Below are 15999 nucleotides of genomic sequence, written 5' to 3'. Positions count from 1 at the left end.
TATTTTTATCGTTAAGTTCACATTATTTTACATCTAAAACACGTCTTTACTATACATTTGGGTGAATATAAAAGGTCGTAAAAAAATTTTGAAATACAGGTGATGAATCCGCTAAATATCGTCTTAAGTCATTTCTATTAAACTAATCATACTTTTTATATTTTTAACGTTAAGTTCACATTATTTTACATCTAAAACACGTATTTACAATACATTTGGGTGAATACAAAAAATAGAAAAAAAATTTGGGAAAAAATTGGGTAAAAAATGGTGATAATTCCGCTAAATATCGTTTAAAGTCATTTGTATTGAACTAATCATACTTTTTATATTTTTATCGTTAAGTTCACATTATTTTACATCTAAAACACGTCATTACAATACATTTGGGTGAATATAAAAGGTCGTAAAAAAATTTTGAAATACAGGTGATGAATCCGCTAAATATCGTCTTAAGTCATTTCTATTAAACTAATCATACTTTTTATATTTTTATCGTTAAGTTCACATAATTTTACATCTAAAACACGTCTTTACAATACATTTGGGTGAATATAAAAGGTCGTAAAAAAATTTTGAAATACAGGTGATGAATCCGCTAAATATCGTCTTAAGTCATTTCTATTAAACTAATCATACTTTTTATATTTTTATCGTTAAGTTCATATTATTTTACATCTAAATACGTATTTACAATACATTTGGGTGAATACAAAAAATAGAAAAAAAATTTGGGAAAAAATTTGGTAAAAAATGGTGATAATTCCGCTAAATATCGTTTAAAGTCATTTGTATTGACTTAATCATACTTTTTATATTTTTATCGTTAAGTTCACATTATTTTACATCTAAAACACGTCTTTACAATACATTTGGGTGAATATAAAAGGTCGTAAAAAAATTTTGAAATACAGGTGATGAATCCGCTAAATATCGTCTTAAGTCATTTCTATTAAACTAATCATACTTTTTATATTTTTAACGTTAAGTTCACATTATTTTACATCTAAAACACGTATTTACAATACATTTGGGTGAATACAAAAAATAGAAAAAAAATTTGGGAAAAAATTGGGTAAAAAATGGTGATAATTCCGTTAAATATCGTTTAAAGTCATTTGTATTGAACTAATCATACTTTTTATATTTTTATCGTTAAGTTCACATTATTTTACATCTAAAACACGTCTTTACAATACATTTGGGTGAATATAAAAGGTCGTAAAAAAATTTTGAAATACAGGTGATGAATCCGCTAAATATCGTCTTAAGTCATTTCTATTAAACTAATCATACTTTTTATATTTTTATCGTTAAGTTCACATAATTTTACATCTAAAACACGTCTTTACAATACATTTGGGTGAATATAAAAGGTCGTAAAAAAATTTTGAAATACAGGTGATGAATCCGCTAAATATCGTCTTAAGTCATTTCTATTAAACTAATCATACTTTTTATATTTTTATCGTTAAGTTCATATTATTTTACATCTAAATACGTATTTACAATACATTTGGGTGAATACAAAAAATAGAAAAAAAATTTGGGAAAAAATTTGGTAAAAAATGGTGATAATTCCGCTAAATATCGATTAAAGTCATTTGTATTGAACTAATCATACATTTTATATTTTTATCGTTAAGTTCACATTATTTTACATCTAAAACACGTATTTACAATACATTTGGGTGAATACAAAAATTAGAAAAAAATTTTGGGAAAAAATTGGGTAAAAAATGGTGATAATTCCGTTAAATATCGTTTAAAGTCATTTGTATTGAACTAATCATACTTTTTATATTTTTATCGTTAAGTTCACATTATTTTACATCTAAAACACGTCTTTACAATACATTTGGGTGAATATAAAAGGTCGTAAAAAAATTTTGAAATACAGGTGATGAATCCGCTAAATATCGTCTTAAGTCATTTCTATTAAACTAATCATACTTTTTATATTTTTAACGTTAAGTTCACATTATTTTACATCTAAAACACGTATTTACAATACATTTGGGTGAATACAAAAAATAGAAAAAAAATTTGGGAAAAAATTGGGTAAAAAATGGTGATAATTCCGCTAAATATCGTTTAAAGTCATTTGTATTGAACTAATCATACTTTTTATATTTTTATCGTTAAGTTCACATTATTTTACATCTAAAACACGTCTTTACAATACATTTGGGTGAATATAAAAGGTCGTAAGAAAATTTTGAAATACAGGTGATGAATCCGCTAAATATCGTCTTAAGTCATTTCTATTAAACTAATCATACTTTTTATATTTTTATCGTTAAGTTCACATAATTTTACATCTAAAACACGTCTTTACAATACATTTGGGTGAATATAAAAGGTCGTAAAAAAATTTTGAAATACAGGTGATGAATCCGCTAAATATCGTCTTAAGTCATTTCTATTAAACTAATCATACTTTTTATATTTTTATCGTTAAGTTCATATTATTTTACATCTAAATACGTATTTACAATACATTTGGGTGAATACAAAAAATAGAAAAAAAATTTGGGAAAAAATTTGGTAAAAAATGGTGATAATTCCGCTAAATATCGATTAAAGTCATTTGTATTGAACTAATCATACATTTTATATTTTTATCGTTAAGTTCACATTATTTTACATCTAAAACACGTATTTACAATACATTTGGGTGAATACAAAAATTAGAAAAAAATTTTGGGAAAAAATTGGGTAAAAAATGGTGATAATTCCGTTAAATATCGTTTAAAGTCATTTGTATTGAACTAATCATACTTTTTATATTTTTATCGTTAAGTTCACATTATTTTACATCTAAAACACGTCTTTACAATACATTTGGGTGAATATAAAAGGTCGTAAAAAAATTTTGAAATACAGGTGATGAATCCGCTAAATATCGTCTTAAGTCATTTCTATTAAACTAATCATACTTTTTATATTTTTAACGTTAAGTTCACATTATTTTACATCTAAAACACGTATTTACAATACATTTGGGTGAATACAAAAAATAGAAAAAAAATTTGGGAAAAAATTGGGTAAAAAATGGTGATAATTCCGCTAAATATCGTTTAAAGTCATTTGTATTGAACTAATCATACTTTTTATATTTTTATCGTTAAGTTCACATTATTTTACATCTAAAACACGTCTTTACAATACATTTGGGTGAATATAAAAGGTCGTAAGAAAATTTTGAAATACAGGTGATGAATCCGCTAAATATCGTCTTAAGTCATTTCTATTAAACTAATCATACTTTTTATATTTTTATCGTTAAGTTCACATAATTTTACATCTAAAACACGTCTTTACAATACATTTGGGTGAATATAAAAGGTCGTAAAAAAATTTTGAAATACAGGTGATGAATCCGCTAAATATCATCTTAAGTCATTTCTATTAAACTAATCATACTTTTTATATTTTTAACGTTAAGTTCACATTATTTTACATCTAAAACACGTATTTACAATACATTTGGTTGAATACAAAAAATAGAAAAAAAATTTGGGCAAAAATTGGGTAAAAAATGGTGATAATTCCGCTAAATATCGATTAAAGTCATTTGTATTGAACTAATCATACTTTTTATATTTTTATCGTTAAGTTCACATTATTTTACATCTAAAACACGTCTTTACAATACATTTGGGTGAATATAAAAGGTCGTAAAAAAATTTTGAAATACAGGTGATGAATCCGCTAAATATCGTCTTAAGTCATTTCTATTAAACTAATCATACTTTTTATATTTTTAACGTTAAGTTCACATTATTTTACATCTAAAACACGTATTTACAATACATTTGGTTGAATACAAAAAATAGAAAAAAAATTTGGGCAAAAATTTGGTAAAAAATGGTGATAATTTCGCTAAATATCGATTAAAGTCATTTGTATTGAACTAATCATACTTTTTATATTTTTATCGTTAAGTTCACATTATTTTACATCTAAAACACGTCTTTACAATACATTTGGGTGAATATAAAAGGTCGTAAAAAAATTTTGAAATACAGGTGATGAATCCGCTAAATATCGTCTTAAGTCATTTCTATTAAACTAATCATACTTTTTATATTCTTAACGTTAAGTTCATATTATTTTACATATAAAACACGTATTTACAATACATTTGGTTGAATACAAAAAATAGAAAAAAAATTTGGGATAAAATTGGGTAAAAAATGGTGATAATTCCGCTAAATATCGTTTAAAGTCATTTGTATTGAACTAATCATACTTTTTATATTTTTATCGTTAAGTTCACATTATTTTACATCTAAAACACGTCTTTACAATACATTTGGGTGAATATAAAAGGTCGTAAGAAAATTTTGAAATACAGGTGATGAATCCGCTAAATATCGTCTTAAGTCATTTCTATTAAACTAATCATACTTTTTATATTTTTATCGTTAAGTTCACATAATTTTACATCTAAAACACGTCTTTACAATACATTTGGGTGAATATAAAAGGTCGTAAAAAAATTTTGAAATACAGGTGATGAATCCGCTAAATATCGTCCTAAGTCATTTCTATTAAACTAATCATACTTTTTATATTTTTAACGTTAAGTTCACATTATTATACATCTAAAACACGGATTTACAATACATTTGGGTGAATACAAAAAATAGAAAAAAAATTTGGGAAAAAATTTGGTAAAAAATGGTGATAATTTCGCTAAATATCGTTTAAAGTCATTTGTATGGAACTAATCATACATTTTATATTTTTATCGTTAAGTTCACATTATTTTACATCTAAAACACGTATTTACAATACATTTGGTTGAATACAAAAAATAGAAAAAAAATTTGGGCAAAAATTTGGTAAAAAATGGTGATAATTTCGCTAAATATCGATTAAAGTCATTTGTATTGAACTAATCATACTTTTTATATTTTTATCGTTAAGTTCACATTATTTTACATCTAAAACACGTCTTTACAATACATTTGGGTGAATATAAAAGGTCGTAAAAAAATATTGAAATACAGGTGATGAATCCGCTAAATATCGTCTTAAGTCATTTCTATTAAACTAATCATACTTTTTATATTTTTATCGTTAAGTTCACATAATTTTACATCTAAAACACGTCTTTACAATACATTTGGGTGAATATAAAAGGTCGTAAAAAAATTTTGAAATACAGGTGATGAATCCGCTAAATATCGTCTTAAGTCATTTCTATTAAACTAATCATACTTTTTATATTTTTAACGTTAAGTTCACATTATTTTACATCTAAAACACGTATTTACAATACATTTGGGTGAATACAAAAAATAGAAAAAAAATTTGGGAAAAAATTGGGTAAAAAATGGTGATAATTCCGCTAAATATCGTTTAAAGTCATTTGTATGGAACTAATCATACATTTTATATTTTTATCGTTAAGTTCACATTATTTTACATCTAAAACACGTATTTACAATACATTTGGGTGAATACAAAAAATAGAAAAAAATTTTGGGAAAAAATTTGGTAAAAAATGGTGATAATTTCGCTAAATATCGTTTAAAGTCATTTGTATTGAACTAATCATACATTTTATATTTTTATCGTTAAGTTCACATTATTTTACATCTAATACACGTCTTTACAATACATTTGGGTGAATATAAAAGGTCGTAAAAAAATTTTGAAATACAGGTGATGAATCCGCTAAATATTGTCCTAAGTCATTTCTATTAAACTAATCATACTTTTTATATTTTTATCGTTAAGTTCACATTATTTTACATCTAAAACACGTATTTACAATACATTTGGGTGAATACAAAAAATAGAAAAAAAATTTGGGAAAAAATTGGGTAAAAAATGGTGATAATTCCGCTAAATATCGATTAAAGTCATTTGTATTGAACTAATCATACTTTTTATATTTTTATCGTTAAGTTCACATTATTTTACATCTAAAACACGTCTCTACAATACATTTGGGTGAATATAATAGGTCGTAAAAAAATTTTGAAGTACAGGTGATGAATCCGCTAAATATCGTCTTAAGTCATTTCTATTAAACTAATCATACTTTTTATATTTTTAACGTTAAGTTCACATTATTTTACATCTAAAACACGTATTTACAATACATTTGGGTGAATACAAAAAATAGAAAAAAAATTTGGGAAAAAATTGGGTAAAAAATGGTGATAATTCCGCTAAATATCGTTTAAAGTCATTTGTATTGAACTAATCATACTTTTTATATTTTTATCGTTAAGTTCACATTATTTTACATCTAAAACACGTCTTTACAATACATTTGGGTGAATATAAAAGGTCGTAAAAAAATTTTGAAATACAGGTGATGAATCCGCCTAAATATCGTCTTAAGTCATTTCTATTAAACTAATCATACTTTTTATATTTTTAACGTTAAGTTCACATTATTTTACATCTAAAACACGTATTTACAATACATTTGGTTGAATACAAAAAATAGAAAAAAAATTTGGGCAAAAATTTGGTAAAAAATGGTGATAATTTCGCTAAATATCGATTAAAGTCATTTGTATTGAACTAATCATACTTTTTATATTTTTATCGTTAAGTTCACATTATTTTACATCTAAAACACGTCTTTACAATACATTTGGGTGAATATAAAAGGTCGTAAAAAAATTTTGAAATACAGGTGATGAATCCGCTAAATATCGTCTTAAGTCATTTCTATTAAACTAATCATACTTTTTATATTCTTAACGTTAAGTTCATATTATTTTACATATAAAACACGTATTTACAATACATTTGGTTGAATACAAAAAATAGAAAAAAAATTTGGGATAAAATTGGGTAAAAAATGGTGATAATTCCGCTAAATATCGTTTAAAGTCATTTGTATTGAACTAATCATACTTTTTATATTTTTATCGTTAAGTTCACATTATTTTACATCTAAAACACGTCTTTACAATACATTTGGGTGAATATAAAAGGTCGTAAGAAAATTTTGAAATACAGGTGATGAATCCGCTAAATATCGTCTTAAGTCATTTCTATTAAACTAATCATACTTTTTATATTTTTATCGTTAAGTTCATATTATTTTACATCTAAACACGTATTTACAATACATTTGGGTGAATACAAAAAATAGAAAAAAAATTTGGGAAAAAATTTGGTAAAAAATGATGATAATTCCGCTAAATATCGATTAAAGTCATTTGTATTGAACTAATCATACATTTTATATTTTTATCGTTAAGTTCACATTATTTTACATCTAAAACACGTCTTTACAATACATTTGGGTGAATATAAAAGGTCGTAAAAAAATTTTGAAATACATGTGATGAATCCGCTAAATATCGTCTTAAGTCATTTCTATTAAACTAATCATACTTTTTATATTTTTATCGTTAAGTTCACATTATTTTACATCTAAAACACGTATTTACAATACATTTGGGTGAATACAAAAAATAGAAAAAAAATTTGGGAAAAAATTGGTTAAAAAATGGTGATAATTCCGCTAAATATCGTTTAAAGTAATTTGTATGGAACTAATCATACATTTTATATTTTTATCGTTAAGTTCACATTATTTTACATCTAAAACACGTATTTACAATACATTTGGGTGAATACAAAAATTAGAAAAAAATTTTGGGAAAAAATTTGGTAAAAAATGGTGATAATTTCGCTAAATATCGATTAAAGTCATTTGTATTGAACTAATCATACTTTTTATATTTTTATCGTTAAGTTCACATTATTTTACATCTAAAACACGTATTTACAATACATTTGGGTGAATACAAAAAATAGAAAAAAAATTTGGGAAAAAATTTGGTAAAAAATGGTGATAATTTCGCTAAATATCGATTAAAGTCATTTGTATTGAACTAATCATACTTTTTATATTTTTATCGTTAAGTTCACATTATTTTACATCTAAAACACGTCTTTACAATACATTTGGGTGAATATAAAAGGTCGTAAAAAAATTTTGAAATACAGGTGATGAATCCGCTAAATATCGTCTTAAGTCATTTCTATTAAACTAATCATACTTTTTATATTTTTAACGTTAAGTTCACATTATTTTACATCTAAAACACGTATTTACAATACATTTGGGTGAATACAAAAAATAGAAAAAAAATTTGGGAAAAAATTGGGTAAAAAATGGTGATAATTCCGCTAAATATCGTTTAAAGTCATTTGTATTGAACTAATCATACTTTTTATATTTTTATCGTTAAGTTCACATTATTTTACATCTAAAACACGTCTTTACAATACATTTGGGTGAATATAAAAGGTCGTAAGAAAATTTTGAAATACAGGTGATGAATCCGCTAAATATCGTCTTAAGTCATTTCTATTAAACTAATCATACTTTTTATATTTTTATCGTTAAGTTCACATAATTTTACATCTAAAACACGTCTTTACAATACATTTGGGTGAATATAAAAGGTCGTAAAAAAATTTTGAAATACAGGTGATGAATCCGCTAAATATCGTCCTAAGTCATTTCTATTAAACTAATCATACTTTTTATATTTTTAACGTTAAGTTCACATTATTATACATCTAAAACACGGATTTACAATACATTTGGGTGAATACAAAAGGTCGTAAAAAAATTTTGAATTACAGGTGATGAATCCGCTAAATATCGTCTTAAGTCATTTCTATTAAACTAATCATACTTTTTATATTTTTATCGTTAAGTTCACATAATTTTACATCTAAAACACGTCTTTACAATACATTTGGGTGAATATAAAAGGTGGTAAAAAAATTTTGAAATACAGGTGATGAATCCGCTAAATATCGTCTTAAGTCATTTCTATTAAACTAATCATACTTTTTATATTTTTAACGTTAAGTTCACATTATTATACATCTAAAACACGTATTTACAATACATTTGGTTGAATACAAAAAATAGAAAAAAAATTTGGGCAAAAATTTGGTAAAAAATGGTGATAATTTTGCTAAATATCGATTAAAGTCATTTGTATTGAACTAATCATACTTTTTATATTTTTATCGTTAAGTTCACATTATTTTACATCTAAAACACGTCTTTACAATACATTTGGGTGAATATAAAAGGTCGTAAAAAAATTTTGAAATACAGGTGATGAATCCGCTAAATATCGTCTTAAGTCATTTCTATTAAACTAATCATACTTTTTATATTTTTATCGTTAAGTTCATATTATTTTACATCTAAACACGTATTTACAATACATTTGGGTGAATACAAAAAATAGAAAAAAAATTTGGGAAAAAATTTGGTAAAAAATGATGATAATTCCGCTAAATATCGATTAAAGTCATTTGTATTGAACTAATCATACATTTTATATTTTTATCGTTAAGTTCACATTATTTTACATCTAAAACACGTCTTTACAATACATTTGGGTGAATATAAAAGGTCGTAAAAAAATTTTGAAATACATGTGATGAATCCGCTAAAAATCGTCTTAAGTCATTTCTATTAAACTAATCATACTTTTTATATTTTTATCGTTAAGTTCACATTATTTTACATCTAAAACACGTATTTACAATACATTTGGGTGAATACAAAAAATAGAAAAAAAATTTGGGAAAAAATTGGTTAAAAAATGGTGATAATTCCGCTAAATATCGTTTAAAGTAATTTGTATGGAACTAATCATACATTTTATATTTTTATCGTTAAGTTCACATTATTTTACATCTAAAACACGTATTTACAATACATTTGGGTGAATACAAAAATTAGAAAAAAATTTTGGGAAAAAATTTGGTAAAAAATGGTGATAATTTCGCTAAATATCGATTAAAGTCATTTGTATTGAACTAATCATACTTTTTATATTTTTATCGTTAAGTTCACATTATTTTACATCTAAAACACGTATTTACAATACATTTGGGTGAATACAAAAAATAGAAAAAAAATTTGGGAAAAAATTTGGTAAAAAATGGTGATAATTTCGCTAAATATCGATTAAAGTCATTTGTATTGAACTAATCATACTTTTTATATTTTTATCGTTAAGTTCACATTATTTTACATCTAAAACACGTCTTTACAATACATTTGGGTGAATATAAAAGGTCGTAAGAAAATTTTGAAATACAGGTGATGAATCCGCTAAATATCGTCTTAAGTCATTTCTATTAAACTAATCATACTTTTTATATTTTTATCGTTAAGTTCACATAATTTTACATCTAAAACACGTCTTTACAATACATTTGGGTGAATATAAAAGGTCGTAAAAAAATTTTGAAATACAGGTGATGAATCCGCTAAATATCGTCCTAAGTCATTTCTATTAAACTAATCATACTTTTTATATTTTTAACGTTAAGTTCACATTATTATACATCTAAAACACGGATTTACAATACATTTGGGTGAATACAAAAGGTCGTAAAAAAATTTTGAATTACAGGTGATGAATCCGCTAAATATCGTCTTAAGTCATTTCTATTAAACTAATCATACTTTTTATATTTTTATCGTTAAGTTCACATAATTTTACATCTAAAACACGTCTTTACAATACATTTGGGTGAATATAAAAGGTGGTAAAAAAATTTTGAAATACAGGTGATGAATCCGCTAAATATCGTCTTAAGTCATTTCTATTAAACTAATCATACTTTTTATATTTTTAACGTTAAGTTCACATTATTATACATCTAAAACACGTATTTACAATACATTTGGTTGAATACAAAAAATAGAAAAAAAATTTGGGCAAAAATTTGGTAAAAAATGGTGATAATTTTGCTAAATATCGATTAAAGTCATTTGTATTGAACTAATCATACTTTTTATATTTTTATCGTTAAGTTCGCATTATTTTACATCTAAAACACGTCTTTACAATACATTTGGGTGAATATAAAAGGTCGTAAAAACATTTTGAAATACAGGTGATGAATCCGCTAAATATCGTCTTAAGTCATTTCTATTAAACTAATCATACTTTTTATATTTTTATCGTTAAGTTCATATTATTTTACATCTAAACACGTATTTACAATACATTTGGGTGAATACAAAAAATAGAAAAAAAATTTGGGAAAAAATTTGGTAAAAAATGATGATAATTCCGCTAAATATCGATTAAAGTCATTTGTATTGAACTAATCATACATTTTATATTTTTATCGTTAAGTTCACATTATTTTACATCTAAAACACGTCTTTACAATACATTTGGGTGAATATAAAAGGTCGTAAAAAAATTTTGAAATACATGTGATGAATCCGCTAAATATCGTCTTAAGTCATTTCTATTAAACTAATCATACTTTTTATATTTTTATCGTTAAGTTCACATTATTTTACATCTAAAACACGTATTTACAATACATTTGGGTGAATACAAAAAATAGAAAAAAAATTTGGGAAAAAATTGGTTAAAAAATGGTGATAATTCCGCTAAATATCGTTTAAAGTAATTTGTATGGAACTAATCATACATTTTATATTTTTATCGTTAAGTTCACATTATTTTACATCTAAAACACGTATTTACAATACATTTGGGTGAATACAAAAATTAGAAAAAAATTTTGGGAAAAAATTTGGTAAAAAATGGTGATAATTTCGCTAAATATCGATTAAAGTCATTTGTATTGAACTAATCATACTTTTTATATTTTTATCGTTAAGTTCACATTATTTTACATCTAAAACACGTATTTACAATACATTTGGGTGAATACAAAAAATAGAAAAAAAATTTGGGAAAAAATTTGGTAAAAAATGGTGATAATTTCGCTAAATATCGATTAAAGTCATTTGTATTGAACTAATCATACTTTTTATATTTTTATCGTTAAGTTCACATTATTTTACATCTAAAACACGTCTTTACAATACATTTGGGTGAATATAAAAGGTCGTAAGAAAATTTTGAAATACAGGTGATGAATCCGCTAAATATCGTCTTAAGTCATTTCTATTAAACTAATCATACTTTTTATATTTTTATCGTTAAGTTCACATAATTTTACATCTAAAACACGTCTTTACAATACATTTGGGTGAATATAAAAGGTCGTAAAAAAATTTTGAAATACAGGTGATGAATCCGCTAAATATCGTCCTAAGTCATTTCTATTAAACTAATCATACTTTTTATATTTTTAACGTTAAGTTCACATTATTATACATCTAAAACACGGATTTACAATACATTTGGGTGAATACAAAAAATAGAAAAAAAATTTGGGAAAAAATTTGGTAAAAAATGGTGATAATTTCGCTAAATATCGTTTAAAGTCATTTGTATGGAACTAATCATACATTTTATATTTTTATCGTTAAGTTCACATTATTTTACATCTAAAACACGTATTTACAATACATTTGGGTGAATACAAAAAATAGAAAAAAATTTTGGGACAAAATTTGGTAAAAAATGGTGATAATTTCGCTAAATATCGTTTAAAGTCATTTGTATTGAACTAATCATACATTTTATATTTTTATCGTTAAGTTCACATTATTTTACATCTAAAACACGTCTTTACAATACATTTGAAAGAATATAAAAGGTCGTAAAAAAATTTTGAAATACAGGTGATGAATCCGCTAAATATTGTCCTAAGTCATTTCTATTAGACTAATCATACTTTTTATATTTTTATCGTTAAGTTCACATTATTTTACATCTAAAACACGTATTTACAATACATTTGGGTGAATAAAAAAATAGAAAAAAAATTTGGGAAAAAATTGGGTAAAAAATGGTGATAATTCCGCTAAATATCGATTAAAGTCATTTGTATTGAACTAATCATACTTTTTATATTTTTATCGTTAAGTTCACATTATTTTACATCTAAAACACGTCTTTACAATACATTTGGGTGAATATAAAAGGTCGTAAAAAAATTTTGAATTACAGGTGATGAATCCGCTAAATATCGTCTTAAGTCATTTCTATTAAACTAATCATACTTTTTATATTTTTATCGTTAAGTTCACATAATTTTACATCTAAAACACGTCTTTACAATACATTTGGGTGAATATAAAAGGTGGTAAAAAAATTTTGAAATACAGGTGATGAATCCGCTAAATATCGTCTTAAGTCATTTCTATTAAACTAATCATACTTTTTATATTTTTAACGTTAAGTTCACATTATTATACATCTAAAACACGTATTTACAATACATTTGGTTGAATACAAAAAATAGAAAAAAAATTTGGGCAAAAATTTGGTAAAAAATGGTGATAATTTTGCTAAATATCGATTAAAGTCATTTGTATTGAACTAATCATACTTTTTATATTTTTATCGTTAAGTTCACATTATTTTACATCTAAAACACGTCTTTACAATACATTTGGGTGAATATAAAAGGTCGTAAAAAAATTTTGAAATACAGGTGATGAATCCGCTAAATATCGTCTTAAGTCATTTCTATTAAACTAATCATACTTTTTATATTTTTATCGTTAAGTTCATATTATTTTACATCTAAACACGTATTTACAATACATTTGGGTGAATACAAAAAATAGAAAAAAAATTTGGGAAAAAATTTGGTAAAAAATGATGATAATTCCGCTAAATATCGATTAAAGTCATTTGTATTGAACTAATCATACATTTTATATTTTTATCGTTAAGTTCACATTATTTTACATCTAAAACACGTCTTTACAATACATTTGGGTGAATACAAAAATTAGAAAAAAATTTTGGGAAAAAATTTGGTAAAAAATGGTGATAATTTCGCTAAATATCGATTAAAGTCATATGTATTGAACTAATCATACTTTTTATATTTTTATCGTTAAGTTCACATTATTTTACATCTAAAACACGTCTTTACAATACATTTGAAAGAATATAAAAGGTCGTAAAAAAATTTTGAAATACAGGTGATGAATCCGCTAAATATTGTCCTAAGTCATTTCTATTAGACTAATCATACTTTTTATATTTTTATCGTTAAGTTCACATTATTTTACATCTAAAACACGTATTTACAATACATTTGGGTGAATAAAAAAATAGAAAAAAAATTTGGGAAAAAATTGGGTAAAAAATGGTGATAATTCCGCTAAATATCGATTAAAGTCATTTGTATTGAACTAATCATACTTTTTATATTTTTATCGTTAAGTTCACATTATTTTACATCTAAAACACGTCTTTACAATACATTTGGGTGAATATAAAAGGTCGTAAAAAAATTTTGAATTACAGGTGATGAATCCGCTAAATATCGTCTTAAGTCATTTCTATTAAACTAATCATACTTTTTATATTTTTATCGTTAAGTTCACATAATTTTACATCTAAAACACGTCTTTACAATACATTTGGGTGAATATAAAAGGTGGTAAAAAAATTTTGAAATACAGGTGATGAATCCGCTAAATATCGTCTTAAGTCATTTCTATTAAACTAATCATACTTTTTATATTTTTAACGTTAAGTTCACATTATTATACATCTAAAACACGTATTTACAATACATTTGGTTGAATACAAAAAATAGAAAAAAAATTTGGGCAAAAATTTGGTAAAAAATGGTGATAATTTTGCTAAATATCGATTAAAGTCATTTGTATTGAACTAATCATACTTTTTATATTTTTATCGTTAAGTTCACATTATTTTACATCTAAAACACGTCTTTACAATACATTTGGGTGAATATAAAAGGTCGTAAAAAAATTTTGAAATACAGGTGATGAATCCGCTAAATATCGTCTTAAGTCATTTCTATTAAACTAATCATACTTTTTATATTTTTATCGTTAAGTTCATATTATTTTACATCTAAACACGTATTTACAATACATTTGGGTGAATACAAAAAATAGAAAAAAAATTTGGGAAAAAATTTGGTAAAAAATGATGATAATTCCGCTAAATATCGATTAAAGTCATTTGTATTGAACTAATCATACATTTTATATTTTTATCGTTAAGTTCACATTATTTTACATCTAAAACACGTCTTTACAATACATTTGGGTGAATACAAAAATTAGAAAAAAATTTTGGGAAAAAATTTGGTAAAAAATGGTGATAATTTCGCTAAATATCGATTAAAGTCATATGTATTGAACTAATCATACTTTTTATATTTTTATCGTTAAGTTCACATTATTTTACATCTAAAACACGTCTTTACAATACATTTGGGTAAATATAAAAGGTCGTAAAAAAATTTTGAAATACAGGTGATGAATCCGCTAAATATCGTCTTAAGTCATTTCTATTAAACTAATCATACTTTTTATATTTTTATCGTTAAGTTCACATTATTTTACATCTAAAACACGTATTTACAATACATTTGGGTGAATACAAAAAATAGAAAAAAAATTTGGGAAAAAATTGGTTAAAAAATGGTGATAATTCCGCTAAATATCGTTTAAAGTAATTTGTATGGAACTAATCATACATTTTATATTTTTATCGTTAAGTTCACATTATTTTACATCTAAAACACGTATTTACAATACATTTGGGTGAATACAAAAATTAGAAAAAAATTTTGGGAAAAAATTTGGTAAAAAATGGTGATAATTTCGCTAAATATCGATTAAAGTCATTTGTATTGAACTAATCATACTTTTTATATTTTTATCGTTAAGTTCACATTATTTTACATCTAAAACACGTATTTACAATACATTTGGGTGAATACAAAAAATAGAAAAAAAATTTGGGAAAAAATTTGGTAAAAAATGGTGATAATTTCGCTAAATATCGATTAAAGTCATATGTATTGAACTAATCATACTTTTTATATTTTTATCGTTAAGTTCACATTATTTTACATCTAAAACACGTCTTTACAATACATTTGGGTAAATATAAAAGGTCGTAAAAAAATTTTGAAATACAGGTGATGAATCCGCTAAATATCGTCTTAAGTCATTTCTATTAAACTAATCATACTTTTTATATTTTTAACGTTAAGTTCACATTATTTTACATCTAAAACACGTATTTACAATACATT

This window comes from Diuraphis noxia, unplaced genomic scaffold, assembly GCF_037042655.1.
Source record: "Diuraphis noxia isolate RWA-SAM2 unplaced genomic scaffold, SU_Dnox_SAM2 contig0004, whole genome shotgun sequence".
Lineage (NCBI taxonomy): Eukaryota > Metazoa > Arthropoda > Insecta > Hemiptera > Aphididae > Diuraphis > Diuraphis noxia.
Note: the sequence above shows the minus strand (reverse complement) of the source record.